The sequence below is a fragment of the Cicer arietinum genome, chromosome 7 (assembly GCF_000331145.2).
Source record: "Cicer arietinum cultivar CDC Frontier isolate Library 1 chromosome 7, Cicar.CDCFrontier_v2.0, whole genome shotgun sequence".
Taxonomy (NCBI): Eukaryota; Viridiplantae; Streptophyta; class Magnoliopsida; order Fabales; family Fabaceae; genus Cicer; species Cicer arietinum.
Window position 1 is genome coordinate 32,245,690 of NC_021166.2, and position 16,624 is coordinate 32,262,313.

General features: G+C 31.7%; 1 long non-coding RNA gene across 2 annotated transcripts; it reads left to right on the forward strand.

Annotated features, from left to right (window-relative positions):
• Positions 1–6: 6 nt before the first annotated feature.
• On the forward strand, positions 7–2,945 carry LOC105852550 (uncharacterized). 2 transcript variants are annotated; one of them, XR_012161411.1, is made up of 4 exons: positions 7–439; positions 533–588; positions 686–757; positions 1,665–2,945. It is a non-coding gene; the product is annotated as an uncharacterized lncRNA (long non-coding RNA). The 2 variants fall into 2 exon arrangements; XR_001144454.3 differs by lacking the exon at positions 1,665–2,945 and having other exon boundaries at positions 686–1,540.
• Positions 2,946–16,624: the final 13,679 nt, after the last annotated feature.

A 16,624-nucleotide genomic window follows, 5' to 3' on the forward strand; every position in this document is an offset into this window, starting at 1 on the left:
GATTGTTGAGAATCATTTCTTTATTGTTTGATATTGTTGGTGAATACTCTCTTCTGTCCTAAATATAATTTGGACCATATACATCAAATTTTGTTGACCAAGCTTTCTGTATATTTAAGACCAGAGAGATTACTTATTAGAATTGAATGATTTACCGCACACATTGAAAGAGTTAAGTAGCTAATACTCATTATAGACATGCTTATTAACTATTCTTGTAATTAATACTTGCAACCACAACCTAAGCCTTTTCCAATTAGGTTTTGTAATTCATACTCTAAATTGTTTAAATTCCTATCTATGTGGGTAATTCATCTGTCACATCTGTATTAAGTTTCACTGTGTTGTGTCATGATTTGAAGAGTTATACTTGTTTCTTTTGTAGTTGGTAAACACTGGTAAGGAAAGAGCTAAAGTCAGCCTTTTATTTACTTGGGCGGTAAGATATTATTTTTGTCTGAAGTATTGATTTCATTTGTCTGATATATATAATTGACACAGATGAATATTCATCAATATTAATCTTATGCAGAATTCCATTGATGGAAACTCTCACTTGTCAGGAGATCATGTGAATGACCCATTCATGTACATTTTTTCTTCCCAAATCTGATTAGGTTTGCTTTATATATAGAATAGGCTTTAAGCAAACATTTTAATTCATTTTTTTATTTTTCATTCACAGAGCTGAAGATGGTGTCCTCGGAGTACTTCTATATCACAAGCAAGTTAACAAACTTTATAGCTATATATGATGGTTGGTTTGCAGATTTCTCTTTGTAGGTTACTAGCAAATGCTTAAAAACTCAATGAGTTCAGGGTTCTGAAATGTCTAAGTAAAGGAGCTTTGCTTATCCTTATGAACAAACTAAGTTTGATATAAACTTGAAAGATTCTTAGTCTAACTATTAAAGTATATTTTTAATCATCCCCTGGTTTTTTGTGTTACAGGTCAATCCTAGTGAATTTATTCTTTTAGAATCAAATCAAAGATTTTAATATTAGATCTAGCTGTATAGCACAAAACATAAAGCTAAAACATGAGTATTCATACTCTTTTATATCTTGTCCTGCCTGTAAAAGATAGGTAATTCATCAGCAATGAAAAAACTTTTTACAACTTGATTGAGTCAGTTGCATAGATTATTTTATATTAATGATTAATTGCATGCTTGGAAGGGCATTTTGATCATTAATACATAGGATTGTTTTAGTTTAAGAGATGAGACTATATAGACATATCATTAAAATTTTATTAATAGAATGCTGATTTGTATTTGATTTTGGTTGATGTACCTTTGTTATATTCTAGTGTTGTGACTATTTTTTTAAAATAGTCAATTGTTTCAATGACTTGTTTCAAATTGTCTATGTAGTAGTTTTTAGGTTGTCGATGCCATGATATAAATTGAAACTTTTTTTCTCATTGTTACTAGATAAAACGTAATTAATATAAAGTTCAATGAGTTTGAAATTTATTCTATATGACTAATTAGATATATTGGATAAAATTGGTTGGTTCCCTTTTTTTTAAAATGTTGTTAGTTTACTTGTTTCTTTTCAAATCAATGTATAGCTTGTTAATTTTGAAATCATGAGTTTATTTATCTCTATATTTTTTCAAACTTATTTAGTGGTTGACAAGTTAAGTTTTTGTCTTATAGTAAATGGATCGTACTTGGATGTTCAATAGGGTCCATGCAAATAGACGCGGATTTTGTGAAAAAGGAGCATGTTAGTGGTGTTAAAGATTTTGTGAAGAGGGCTTTGGAACAACTGATTTGTATATCTAAGGGATGGATAAGGTGTCCGTGTATAAAATACAAGTGTATCAAGATATCTACAACAACTACTATTAGACTTCACTTGTACCGAGATGGATTTCAACCAGAGTATTGGATTTGGACTGAACACGGAGAAGTGAAGTCAATGGTTGAAACAAGGGGTGGTTCGACTAGTGGTAGGAATGTGCATCATGACGACCAATTTAATGCAATAGATGAAATGGTGTTTGATGCTTCTAGGCCTTATCGAGATGTCCTTGATGTGAACGCTAACATGGGAAATGAGACATTTGCTGAGGATGAGTTGCTTAACGAAGATGCAAAATGGTTTTGTTGACTTTTCATTGTTGACCCCCTGGCGTCGGCCAGATCGACGCTGTATTATCAATAAAGTCTTCTTTTATTTAAAGTCGCCGATGCTAACTAATTTGTTGACTACAACTTGTTGACTTTAGCGTCGGTCATCCGACGCAATTGGATTTTTTCAAATGACGTATCAACGGATATAACTACCGTCAGATGTTCTATTTTTGTTGGTAGCGTCGGCTTAGAGTGGGTATGGTCGACGCTAATATAGCGTCAAATGACATTTGGCTGACGCTATGTATTAGCTTTGACTGTTTTAGCCTAGGCCCGACACCAACCCTAATCCAATGCTAAATCAACGTTTCCGTCGACTTTTGGCCTATTAACGTGGACTTTTGGCCGATGCTAAATTTAGTTTTTCTAGTAGTGAACCCTAAATCTCCTGTGTTGTTTTCAATCTATTGGTGTTGCTTATTTGCGTCCAATACCTCTCCACTGTGGGTTTTATTGGGTTCCATTCTCTCCTGTTGCCTCATTATGAAACTGTTATGTAATCGCAAGCCCTATTTTCTGCATCGTAAACCAAAGGTACATTTCTCTCATACTACATTCATTTTCTTTCATTATTTTTTTTCCATATTTATCCCTCTAAAGCTTCAATATGTTTTAGATTCAAGCTCTATTTTGCCATCTTCCTCTTGCACCCTATGTGTTGAGTCCCTAAAGTACGTTTCTCCTTCTTAGCATTTGATTCATTTGTGAAAATTTTAACATTCAATAAGTTTTTAGATAGTTTTGTTTACTTTAATTGCTTTTTTATTCCACACCTTAGTAGTTCAATTTTTTTTACAAGATTTATGGTGTAGTTCTTCTATTAGATTGTTATCTAATAAAATTGCATTTTTTGTGTTCTTATTTTTCATTTTACTCTGATTTGGTTAAGTTTTATTTGTTTTGATAATTTAAAATTTGAAATTTGTTATGAGTTTCTGTTTTGACCCTGATGCAACAAAAACATGAATTAGAAATATATATCTCTTAAATTTAGTTGCAATATCACTCTCAAGCATGATTTGTTTAAACCTTATAACAATTTATTGTTAATGAATGAATAAAATCTTGTTATTTTTCTGATTGCTAAGGAAGGATAAAATCTTATAACATTTTATTATAACAGTTGCAATGTTACTCTCAATTAAAAATATATTCTCAATTAATTTTATATATTTTATTTATAAAAATAATGTCACAGTTTAATAAATAAACATAAAATAAAAAGTAAAACATTTTTTATATGTTTTTAATGACATATTAATAATGTAATCAATATATATTGATATATACAATTAATTGAGATAATATCATAAAGTTGGAAAATAATAAACCTCCAATAAGAAAGATGAAAAACAAAATATTACTAAGAATGCTATTAGAAGAAATAATTATTTTTCTTGATAGTGTTAGCTTCATATCTCTATTATTTTTATGGCTTCTCAAAAATAAAATCTATTGATCCCTTCTACCACTACAAGAAAACATTGATATATCTACAGAAAATTATTCACGGATTTGAGTCCGTGAGTAAATTATATTTTAATAATTTAATCAATATATATTGATATATACAATTAATTGAGATAATATCATAAAGTTACAATTAAAAATTTTAATGGAAAATAATAAACCTCCAATAAGAAAGATGAAAAACAAAATATTACTAAGAATGCTATTAGAAGAAATAATTATTTTTCTTGATAGTGTTAGCTTCATATCTCTATTATTTTTATGGCTTCTCAAAAATAAAATCTATTGATCCCTTCTACCACTACAAGAAAACATTGATATATCTACAGAAAATTATTCACGGATTTGAGTCCGTGAGTAAATTATATTTTAATAATTTAATCAATATATATTGATATATACAATTAATTGAGATAATATCATAAAGTTACAATTAAAAATTTTAATGGAAAATAATAAACCTCCAATAAGAAAGATGAAAAACAAAATATTACTAAGAATGCTATTAGAAGAAATAATTATTTTTCTTGATAGTGTTAGCTTCATATCTCTATTATTTTTATGGCTTCTCAAAAATAAAATCTATTGATCCCTTCTACCACTACAAGAAAACATTGATATATCTACAGAAAATTATTCACGGATTTGAGTCCGTGAGTAAATTATATTTTAATAATTTAATCAATATATATTGATATATACAATTAATTGAGATAATATCATAAAGTTACAATTAAAAATTTTAATGGAAAATAATAAACCTCCAATAAGAAAGATGAAAAACAAAATATTACTAAGAATGCTATTAGAAGAAATAATTATTTTTCTTGATAGTGTTAGCTTCATATCTCTATTATTTTTATGGCTTCTCAAAAATAAAATCTATTGATCCCTTCTACCACTACAAGAAAACGTTGATATATCTACAGAAAATTATCCACGGATTTGAGTCCATGAGTAAATTACATTTTATCTACGGAAAAGCCGCGAGTAAATATGTTATAAATTAAGTTAATTTATTTAAAATAATTTTCCACAGTTAGTCCATGGGGAAAGTTAAAATAACGCGATTTCTTGTAATTTATTTTTCGTATTTTGTTTACCACAATTTTTCCGTAGGTAAAATTTACAGAAAAATCAGAAAATATATTTAGTTTTTATTAATTATTTTAAAAAAATGTTTTTGTTATTTTTTTATATGACCTTGTTTAGAAAAAAAAGTGAGAAACCTCTTAATAATATAATACTGATACTAAAACCTCACCCTCCTTCAAACTATCCCCTTCAACATTTGGTCTCTCCATTTAAACCCTAAAATATCAAATCCAAATTTTCAAGCTCTCTCGCTGTGTTGTCTCCCATCATCGCCGTCTCTCGAGCTCTCTCTCACATCGCCGTTGTCTCTCACATCGTCGCCGTCTCTCGAGCTCTCTCGTTGTGTTGTCTTGTTTGCTATTTCACTGTGTCGTTCTTGCTACGCCGCGTTTCAATCGACAATTTCTTCGCTGCGTGGAATCCTACACGTCCTTCCCGCTACTTCCAAACTGCAGGTATATCTCTTCATCCTTTCTCAAACCCTTTTCTCTCTACTATCTTCAACAAACCCTAATCCCCCAAAACCCTAAATTCAATTTCGAACAACCCTAAATTCATCTCTCTCGTTTCACTTCGCGATTTGCAATAGCAAGTAAATTCTATTCTCTTTCCAAATCATTTCAGTTTGTAATTTCAATATTTATTTTGGTAATCTTGCTTGTTAAGTGTCATTAATTCACGATTTGCTAAATGAGGTTGTCAGTTTGCGATTTGTTCTGTTTTTGAGCTGATATGAGTGCTAATCTAAAATTTCAATTTACACTAACTTTGGTGTGTGCCACTATGATTTTGTTAAATCACATTTTTTTGTATGTTGATAATATGAAATGTAAATGATTTATTTGCATTTCCATAAGGAGAGAATTTTGCGATGATGCCTGGCACAAGTATAGATGCACCACATATTGCAGGTCTTGCTGCGCTTATTAAGCAGAAGTTCCCAAATTTCAGTCCTCCAGCCATTGGTTCTACACTTTCTACTACTGCGTCTTAGAATGATAAGAGTGGTGGACCGCTAATGGCTCAACGATTGTGTGCTTTTCCAGATCTAAGCCAAACCCCGACTACTCCTTTTGACATGGTGGTATGTTTAATACTGTTAGGATTTCAGGATTGTTAGAATTTATGAATAAGTATGGTGGTATGATTAAAAATGAATGTTGAGATCATCCTTTTCATTAAAATCCGATGTGATCAGTTTCATGCTAATGTCATTGGCAATATTCATGCTATATTTAAAGAAGGATCAAAGAAATCAAGGAATCATCAATTCATACTTGTTTTTAGGCGATGTTATCCTCTCAAAGTCAAATTCATGTTATTTTGTTACTTATAATTATAATTGAAAAATGTGATTCATATTACTTGTATTAGTACTACTTTACCAAATTCAGAGGGGCTCTACTTCACGCCCATTCTATTGACGCCTTGCTTGTAATTAATTTTTCTCAATTGAACTAATCTAGTTCAACTCTTAGTTGCATTTTTTTGTTTAATTTTGGCTTTTTGCTTATGTATCTTGGTTTTTGATCTTTTCTCATTGTTTTCCAATTCAGATCAATATTCATGGAAGAAATCCAGAGATTTGCTTGAGAAGGTTGCTGGGCAAGGTGATCTTACTGGTTATGGAGTTCCTTGATGCTAAGGATGATCTAACTCCATATCCAAGGGCAATCCAAGATTCAGTCAAGGTATTACATTTTCATCCCAGTGTTATCATATTATTGAATAAGTTGTGCACAATTTCATAGCTAAACCTGTCGGTTTAGAATGTTATCATCTATTTATTTTTGGTATAGGTTACTCAGGAGTTGGGAATAAAGGCGGTATTCACGTAAGTATGAAATTAGGCGATACAAGTAACGTGTAAAATAAAATTATTAGGGCTGCAGAACACTCTCATTTGAGCATCCCAGAAACTGAATTTTGGAAGAAAAGAAAGCAATACCATCAGCTTCTGCAAAACTCTCTTATTTTTGCTTCAGGTGTTTCTCTGAACTTTTCTTACTAGAACTTGACACAAGATGCACACACTACAAGTTTGCTAAATATTCATTTTTCTGTTGTTCGAGTGTTGATTGTTAATTGGCAAGAAAAAAAGGTGTTGACTGTTAAAATAGCTTTCTATGTTGAATTTATAGTTGGGACCGCAACGAAATTTGTTGGTTTGGCAGCATGTCGTGCATATGCAGTGAAGAAGAACTCTTCTGCCTAGTCATCAAACAACTTAAATTAAGGTAACAATTTTGACATAATTGTGAATTTGTGTTAAGTATTGTATACAAAACCTCATCGGGCGACCTTAAGTTAGAGTTTTTTATGCATAATAATCACTAATTTCATTTATTCTTTGTTAGGTTAAGGCTTGTTATATGTAGTTAGTTTCCTCAATATGATTGTTGGTTTTCAGTCTAATTTTCATTGTGAACTTTTTAGGGGAAATTACATTGATTTGATGAAATTACAGTTATCGATCTTTTAATTAGAGTATGCTTGAAACGTTTCACACATACACACACACTTTTTGATCAATTAACTCCATACGAGCCAGTCTTTAGTTGAACAGTCACAAATTATATACATGTCAAATTGTCAATGTCTCAATACCACTAAACTCTTGTTTAGTTTAAAAGGATTGCTGTAAGAAATGAATCCAAAAATTGTCAATGTCTCAATGCCACTGAACTCTTATTTGATACTTACAAGCATGGTATTGTATAGTCTTTCGTAACTCCTTTCTTTTGATAAGTGTAGGACCTAGCTTATTTGGCTTATTGAATATGAACTCTAAAAATGCATATTAAAACTAATAATGAAAAGATGTATATATGAATGTATAACTCTATATTGTATATGAACTCTATATGAATGATTTGAGAAGTAGAAAAATGAGGGAAAAATGAAAGATACACTTTGAATAAAGGTAGAGGAATAATGCATGAAATAGTTACTTTGTTTGAGTTATGATGTGGTTTAGTTTTATTTAAAATGTTTATTTTTCTATTTTGATGTTACCCACGGAAATGCCATCGGTAAGGTTTATTCATCCATTTTCGTGGATAATTGTTTTTTTCATACTTGACATTACCTACAGAAATATCATCCGTAAAATTACCCACGGAGAAGCCGTGATCAAGTTTATCTACGGAAACGAGTAAGTATACATTATTCAAGGCTTTTCCGTCAGTAACAAAATTCCTACGAGCCAATTATCTACAAACTCGTGTCTGTAGGTAATCCGTGGATAATTTTACATTACCTTCGAAATGTTCGTGGGTAAATTCAAAATTTGTTGTAGGTAATGACAACTTTTCTTGTAGTGTACTAGACATATAATTTATGTAAATTTATGTTTTAGATATGCTTCATTATGTGATAAATTGTGTGAGCTGTAGAGACACCTACAAATTACAAGTTATTCATTTTTTATATTCTATATTATAATGGCTAAAAAGTGGCCACTGTATAATATTGTACTGAAATATGCTAAGTATTTATACACATATAATCTGTAACAAAAATAACTACACATGCCATCATAGTGTCAAAAATCAGATATAAAAAGAACTGAATTTGTGTTTTTTCTCATTAGATATATTTGGTTGTTCTCGTTATTTAAGTTACAAGGAAGACATAAAACAACGTATGAACATTGTAAAGATTAACTATGTATTTATTTGTTGTTTTTCTTTGAAGTTGTTAATTAATTAAATAGTTTTCTGTATAGGCTTATCAAAATTTATTATTTACTTTTCTTTATAGTGGAGACAATCTTAGAGTTAGGTTAATATATTTTGTACTATTTGTTGGCTATATAGTACTAACTTGTACGATAATTTATTATCGTACTAACTAAACCAACCTTAGGACTATAACCCTTTAAGATTCCTAAATTATTACAAGGAATCTTCATATAAATTTATTAACTATAGTAATGGACATTCTACTTATTTGTCAATTAGAGAAATGGAAATTCCCAAACATCACAAGTGGATGGTTAATATGATGGATCCTGATAAGAGAAGAGTAACATATGAGTATATGGCTGGTGTTTTTGAGTTTGTGCAATTTTCTTGTGCACAAGAAAAATTCAAAAAACAAGGAAAGTTGAGATGCCCATGTAAAATATGCAACTGTAAGAAAAATCAGTTAGTAAGCGATGTCATGGGACATCTTTGTATGAAGGGATTTATACAGGGTTACTATTATTGGACTAACCATGGTGAAAAAAGGCCTCCAATTTCACCGATAATTTCAAACAACTATTAGGGATGTAGTTGGGTTTGGGAATACTTCAATGACTGTGAACAAATGGTAATGGATGCAGTTGGACCATCTCTTGGTACATATATTGAGCAACAACAAAATGATTGTGGAGAAAAAAATTAGGGAAGATCCTAACCTAGAAGTCAAAATCCTTTTTGATATGTTGAAAGTTGTGCAAGCCCCCTTATATAATGGTTGTGAAAATTATTCTGAACTTTCTGCTGGAATACAAGCTTTAAGTATCAAGTATGACTTCAATATCTCTGAGACCTGATTTAATCAATGGATGGATTTTGTGGAAAAGGCGTTGCCAAATGACAATCGAATGCTTGACAACTTCTATTGTGAAAAGAAATCAATGGAAAAGCTTGGATTGGGTTTCATAAAGATTCATTGTTTCCCAAATGGATGTATGATATATTACTTTCGTGATGATAAAAATCTTCGTAGTTGTAAAATTTGTGGTAAAGATCGTTACAAAAGTGTCATTAGAAATGGTAAGGTTAGATAAGTTCCTTTAAAAAAGACGTGATATTTCCTTCGTATCCCAAGGCTTCAAAGACTTTATTGGTCAACGCAAATTGTAAGCCAAATGAGGTGGCATCGTGAGAATATAAGAGATTTGGGCTATTTATCACATCCATCTGATAGAGAGGCATAAAAGCATTTTGATGAAAGATATCCTGAATTTTCAATGGACACTAGAAATGTTAGGCTATGGTTGTGTGCTGATGAATTTGCATCATTCAATAAAACAGGTAGGACATATTCATGTTGGCCAGCAATTATTACTCCTTACAATCTTACACTTTGGATGTGCATGACAAGGGAAGGTTGATGTGTACATGCAACCACTTATATATGACCTTAAGCTTGTTTATTATGGACAATTAATGGCTTCCTTGCATATGGGATGTGTCTCTGGTTGGATGATAATGGGAAAACTTGCTTGTCCAATATGTATGGAGAATACAAAAGCATTCACCCTTAGTCGAAAGACTACATTTTTTTACTGTCATAGAAAATTCTTGCCCTTTGATCATTGCTATAGAAGGAATAAGAATTCTTTTAGGAAGAGAAAAGATGAGACAACGTTGCCACCACAAAGGTTGACAAATGAAGAAATATGGGAAAGGGTTAAACATTTACCAAGCATAATTGGACCTCTATATGATAATTTGTTGGGGTATGAAGTTTTTTTACAATTGGACCAAAAAAACCATCTTTTGGGAGTTAACATATTGGAAAACAAATTTTCTCCCACCTAATCTAGATGTCACGCATATTGAGAGAAATGTGTTTCTCAATATATTGTATACGATAATGGATACCAAGGGAAAGACGAAGTACACTTTTAATGCTATATTGGACTTGGTAGATATTTGTAGACAAAAAGATTTAGATCTACAAGATGGTAAAAGGGGAAAGCTAAAAAAGCCGAAAGCAAATTACACATTAACAAAACAACAAAGATTATTTGTATGCGAGTGGATAAAAAAACTAAATTTACCAAATGGGTATGCCTCTACCATGTCTAGGTGTGTTAATATGTGAGAAGCAAAGTTATTTGGAATGAAAAGTCATGATTGTCATGTGTTTTTGCAATGCTTGCTCCCAATTCCATCAAAGCTCTACCAAAACCTATTTGGAACACACTTACATAGTTTAGTCAATTCTTTCGAGAGCTTATTTCGCCTATACTAAAAGAGGATAATATACGTGTAATGGAGCAAAATATTCCAATCATTTTGTGAGCAAAATATGCCTCTACCTTGTCTAGGTGTGTTGATACGCGAGAAAAAAAGTTGTTTGGAATGAAAAATCATGATTGTCATGTGTTCTTGCAACGCTTGCTCCGAATTGCATTCAAAGCTCTACCGAAACCTTTTTGGAACACACTTTCAGAGTTTAGTCAATTATTTCGAGAGCTTACTTCGCCTTTACCAAAAGAGGATAATATACGTGTAATGGAGCAGAATATTCCAATCATTTTGTGTAAGTTTGAACAAATATTTCCCCCTAGTTTCTTTGACTTTATGGAGCTTCTTCCAATTCATTTGCGGTTTGAAGCTAAGGTTGGTGGTCTTGTGCAATACTGATGGATGTATCCTTTTGAAAGGTTGGGTCATCTATCAACATTATTAATTATTACCATGCAATACTTATTGTATTAATTTCTTCAAATACTTTTATTAGGTTTATTCGTACCTTAAAAGACAAGGTCACCAACACAACTGATGTTGAAGGCTCTATTTGTGAAGCATACTTTGTGGGAGGACAAGAGTGCCACAAAATGATGATGGAGGTGAAGGTTGTTTTGATGATGGAAAACACACCCCATGTTTCTTAGAAAAAAGAGAAATGAGAGTTGCACAATTATATGTTCTTCTAATTCCATAAGTTGAGCCATTTTTGTTGTAGGCACTTTTATATGTTCTTCTTTTAGTGACTAATAACTTGGAAAATTAATAAAGTTGCTTAACATGAGAATTTGTTGTAGCATATATATAGATTTACTACAAGAAATTGGTGTAAGCCACTCATTAGTTGACAAGGAAATCTCTAAATCATTTCCTCATTGGTTTAAAGAATATGTATGGCGAACTTGATCTTCCTAATTTCATAATATCACCCACTTTTTATATTAGGTGAAATTAATTTGATCATTTTCAAATTAGGTTTCAAAAAACCATGTTGAAGATAACTTTTTTAGGAGTTTGGCGTAGGGGCCCAAGAAAAAAGTCAATAAATGGTCAATATATTATGTTAATGGATATAAGTTTAGTACAAAAGACCATGATTTTTTTATGAGCACAATAAATTGTGGTGTATCTGTTCAAAGAGGTGACAACGAGACAATAGAAAATGATTATTATAGGGTGTCAACCGATATTGTGGAAGTTTACTATATATGATGGCTAATAAAGAAGTTGGTTTTGTTCAAATGTGATTGCTTCGATCCTACTATGAATCAAGGGACAACGATAGACAACTATGGAATTTTTGAAGTCCGAGCATCTAGAAAATATAAATATTATGACCAATTTATATTTGCACAAGCAAAACAAGTATACTATACATAATACCCTGAAGGACAAAGTGATTGGTGGGTTGTGATTAAGACCAAGGCACGAAATAGAATTCAAACAAGAGAAACTAGTAAGCTTGAGAAAGATATTTCGTAACAAGATGAATCAATCACACAATCACATGTGACAATTGTGAATGACAATCTTGAAGAAAATCTTGTTGATTTTTTTGGAGGAGGAGGAGGATTAATTAAATCATTTACTATGTAGTTTTTGAGTTTGTTAGAACTATGCTCACATGGTAGTGAATTTCTTTCTAACTTCAAATTTTTAGGGGAAGAGGTAGAGGAATAATTACAAGTCTGCCACTTATCTCATATTCCCGAATGAGGCCAACACCACTCATGTCTCAACCATTACAAAAAAAAACCCTATAACAACCTCATCTCCTCAACCTCAAATTAGGCCACCACCATTATATCTCAACCATTACAAAAAAACCATTGCATCTGTCCCATCTCCTCAATCCCAAACTAGACCAACAACACTCATATCGCAACCATTACAAAAAGTCGATATCGCTGTCCAATCTCCTCATTCCCAAACTGTACCAACAACACTTATATCGCAACCTTTACAAAAGTCGATACAACATCCCCATCCCCTCATTCCCAAACTAGACCAACATTGCTCATATCTCAACACTTACAAAAAAAAAACCTACGTCTTCCCCAATCATTCATCCCCAAACTAAGCATGCACCAACCATATCTCAACCTTTATGAAATACCTTTGTATCAGCCCCGTCTCATTGTCAATCACACACTACCCCTATATATGTCCCATCTCCTCATTCCCAAAGTGGGACATCTGCACATATGCCACATGATCCTTCCATCGATGATGAGTCACAAGTAAATTCAAAGAATGAGGTATCATCTTTAACACCAGAGAACATCAAATGGGGTTCAAAGGATATCGATTGAAGAATTTGGATAAGATCGACACCTGAAAATAAGTAATTTTAATTTATAAATGTAGTTCTAAAGATGCATGTATTAAATTGCCTCTAACATAGTTATTTTTCTTATACTTTTAGCTTTAAACCAGAATCCAAAGTGAAGGGTGTTATCACAAAAATATTCAAGAAAAAAAAATTGGAGGGGCGTGGTCATGTTGGAGTGATGTGGATGACGACCCAATTGGTGCTTAGTTAGAGGACTTTAAGGTATTGCATGGAATTCCCTACCAATATATAGATAGTGAAAACTATGATATTTAAAAACTTGTCTCCTCTTGAATATAAATTTGGTGAAAACTGTTGAATTGTGAAAATCCGTAAACTTGTTAATAACATAGGATGCATAAAGGCTACAAATATTATAAGATTTTCATATTGAATATTCATGTTCCTAAATTTTCAAGTCACTGAATTTCGGTTACACATACTATTAGTACTTAGATTATGACGGTGGTCAGGTATAGTTTTGATGTGATAATTTTTGGGCACCTTCAAAAGTTTTACTTTCCTATTGGTATGTTAAGTTTCACACATGACTTCTTTGTTTCTAGTCAAAATAGAAATGACTTGAGAATGATGAAGCAACCATTAAAAAAAGCTTTAACAGTAAGGGATCTTTGGCCCTAAAAAATGCTTTGTTCAAGGTGCGTAATGGTGAGGATATAGGTGATTGGATTGGGTAAGACATCGAAATTTTTTTCTATGATTAATAAGCAAAATAGGCAGTCTCAAGTTGGACACAATGTGTGATGTAGCTAAATATCACTAGAAGGGGGGTTGAATAGGGATTTTGCTATAAAAAATAATTTTCAAGTGTTTTTAAAACTATCCTCTCGCTGAGGATGGTAAGTCCGATGATGGGTTTTTCAAACCTTCAGTTTTGAGTTGAGTAAAAGAGTGAGAGAGAAATATGAGAGAGACACACAATTTTATACTGGTTCACCCAAAGATGGTTGCGTCCAGTCCTCACACCCTTGTGAGATTTTACTAAAGTTCAAACAGATCAACCTCACGCTGAGGATGATTACAAAATGTGTATTCTTTAGCTTCACCAAGCTTACAATCAATTTCCAAATATTTCCAAGTGTATCTCACATGGAAATTGCAAAGTAATATAAGACTGATTGATTCTAAATACTTTCTCAAAGGATTTACAAAGATATAGTGTAGGATTGAAGAAAGTATGTAGTGAAGATGGGTGTTGCTCTTGATAGCTTTAAGATGCTTGATCTTTTTATGCAATTGTGTTGTGTGTTGTATGATGAAGAGCTTGTTGCATTTTATAGAGGTCCAAGCTCTTTGATGACCGTTGGAATTCATTACAAAAGATCCAAGGTTTTTCATCATAATTATAGAACTGCCATTCAGCTTTTAGGCCAGGCAGAAGCCATCCTCGCGCATGCACAACTTCCTTGTAATTTGATCTTGAGATATCCTTGTCTGTTCTCGTTTATCAAAGAATGCAAAGCTGTTTCTTTGACCATGTGAGCTGCAACCTTTTCAAAAACTTTAAAGACTAGGTTGATTTCAACTTTTGAGGTGATGTTGACAAAAGATAAAGCTACCCTCTTGCATAGGACTGTCATCCTTAGTCCGAGGATCAGATCTGCTTTCACATGTGATCTTCCATTTTTGGCTTGTTTGTTGTTGTCTTTCTTTAACTTGACTTCTTCATGTATTAATTCGTGCAAGCATAATAAATGGTCTGATTTTAGCCTTTGCACATGCTTGATGGGTTGCTTTCAACTTTGTTGGACCATCCTCAGCCTATCTGTCATCCTCTAGACTTAGATCTAGCTATTCTTGTCCTTTTCCTTTTGGCCTTCTAACTTCTTTATTTCAAATACTTTTATTTATTCATTCTTTGACTTTGTTGTGCATTTCTTTAATGAATAAAAGCATATGTTCTAGAGAGGACAAGTATGTGCAGATTTGAGACTCCATCCTCTTAATGAGGCTATCCTCAGGAATTTCAGTCCTTCAATTTTGTATCAGATTTTTCTCCTTTTTTCCTTGGTGATTAATAACCTATTTTCTTATAGGAATACACTCAAAAGCACATATTATTCATTAACCACAATCATAATCTTTTAAGTAATTTTGTTATCATTAAAATCATTTGAGAGATTTTCTCTCAACAATGTGCATATATAGTGGAGGATCCATAACTGTCGGAGAACATGTCAAAAAAGTAGTTAGTAATCATATTTATACTAACATAATCTAATTGTTGAAATGACAATTTAATCATATTTCTACTAACATAATGATTGTTGGTTATTTATTTTAGAGGGTGGAGTTGAATAGAGATCCAACCAATTTTGAGGTTTATGAGCGACTTCATAGGCCAAAAGAGAAATCAGATGAATGGTTTAATGAAAAACAAGCAAAGATAGTTGTATGTATACACCATCCTTAGAGTAATGTCTTTACCGTTGTTAGACAAATGACTTGGATAAATAAAGTAACATATTAATATTGAGAGCGATGGATATGCCAAATGTTGAAGTAATGTATTTGATAATTGTAATTAAGAGATAGACTCAATTGACATACAATTGAGTTACAAAATGTATTACTTTATTGCTAGAACTAAAAATGATTAAAGTGAAATAGTTGGAAATACATTCATCTTGTATTCCCGATTTTAAGTTTTTCATTTTCATTTTTTATTTTTTTGGCTTAATCAATTTCATTACACCCCATTTGTTTTTCTTTTGGTTTATTCTTTTTGGTTCTCCTTAAGGTATATAGAAGGACGGACTCTTCGTTAAAGGATGTAATATGCTCGACTATAATTTTTTTTATTTTTTATAATTGTTGTCTTGATTGTTTCTTCATCTGATGATGATATATGAATGTTTTTATTGCTTTGTTGTACCTTGATTTTCGTTTGGATAATGAGTTGTCATCTTTCTCCTTATCATTATCCTTATATCTATATTTCATTTTTTTCATATATTTTACATATTTGTTTTATATCTCCTTCGTCATTTGAGCTTGACTATGTCGGTTGCGGTGACTTGAGTTTCTAGTTATCATCATCTCCAATGATTCTAGTCTGAGTATTTTTGTAGGCTTGCCAACAACATAAAATTGCTCTTCGTGTCCAACAAACGTAGTGTTCCATTGATATCTGCAATCCAAAAAATAGTTAGTACCAAATGATGTTTCTTTGATAGTTTAAAAGTTGAATTTTGTATTGAAAGAATTATTACCTGTTAGATTTACTATATCTCCCAATCTTTGTGCTAGTGATTTGAAGGAAGTAAACTCACAGTAATGATTTTGAATGATAATTTTTGGGTCTTGGATTTTGGTTACAATAGTTGTTGTCAATAACAATGTCTTCTTTGTTTCAACGATAAGTCTGTAAGAACCATCTGCCGGTGATATTTTTAGATTTTTTATGTTGTATATATCACCTTCTTGTATACTATTTTGGAAATTTGAGAGAAGTTCTTTCTTGATTGTTGCATGCAAAGGTGTTTCATGTGAGTTAAAGTCAAATAATTTTAGAGTTGATCATTCAAAAAGATTTAAATATATTTGCTTTTCAATAAAATAAAATATAAAAATAAAGTTGATATATATATATA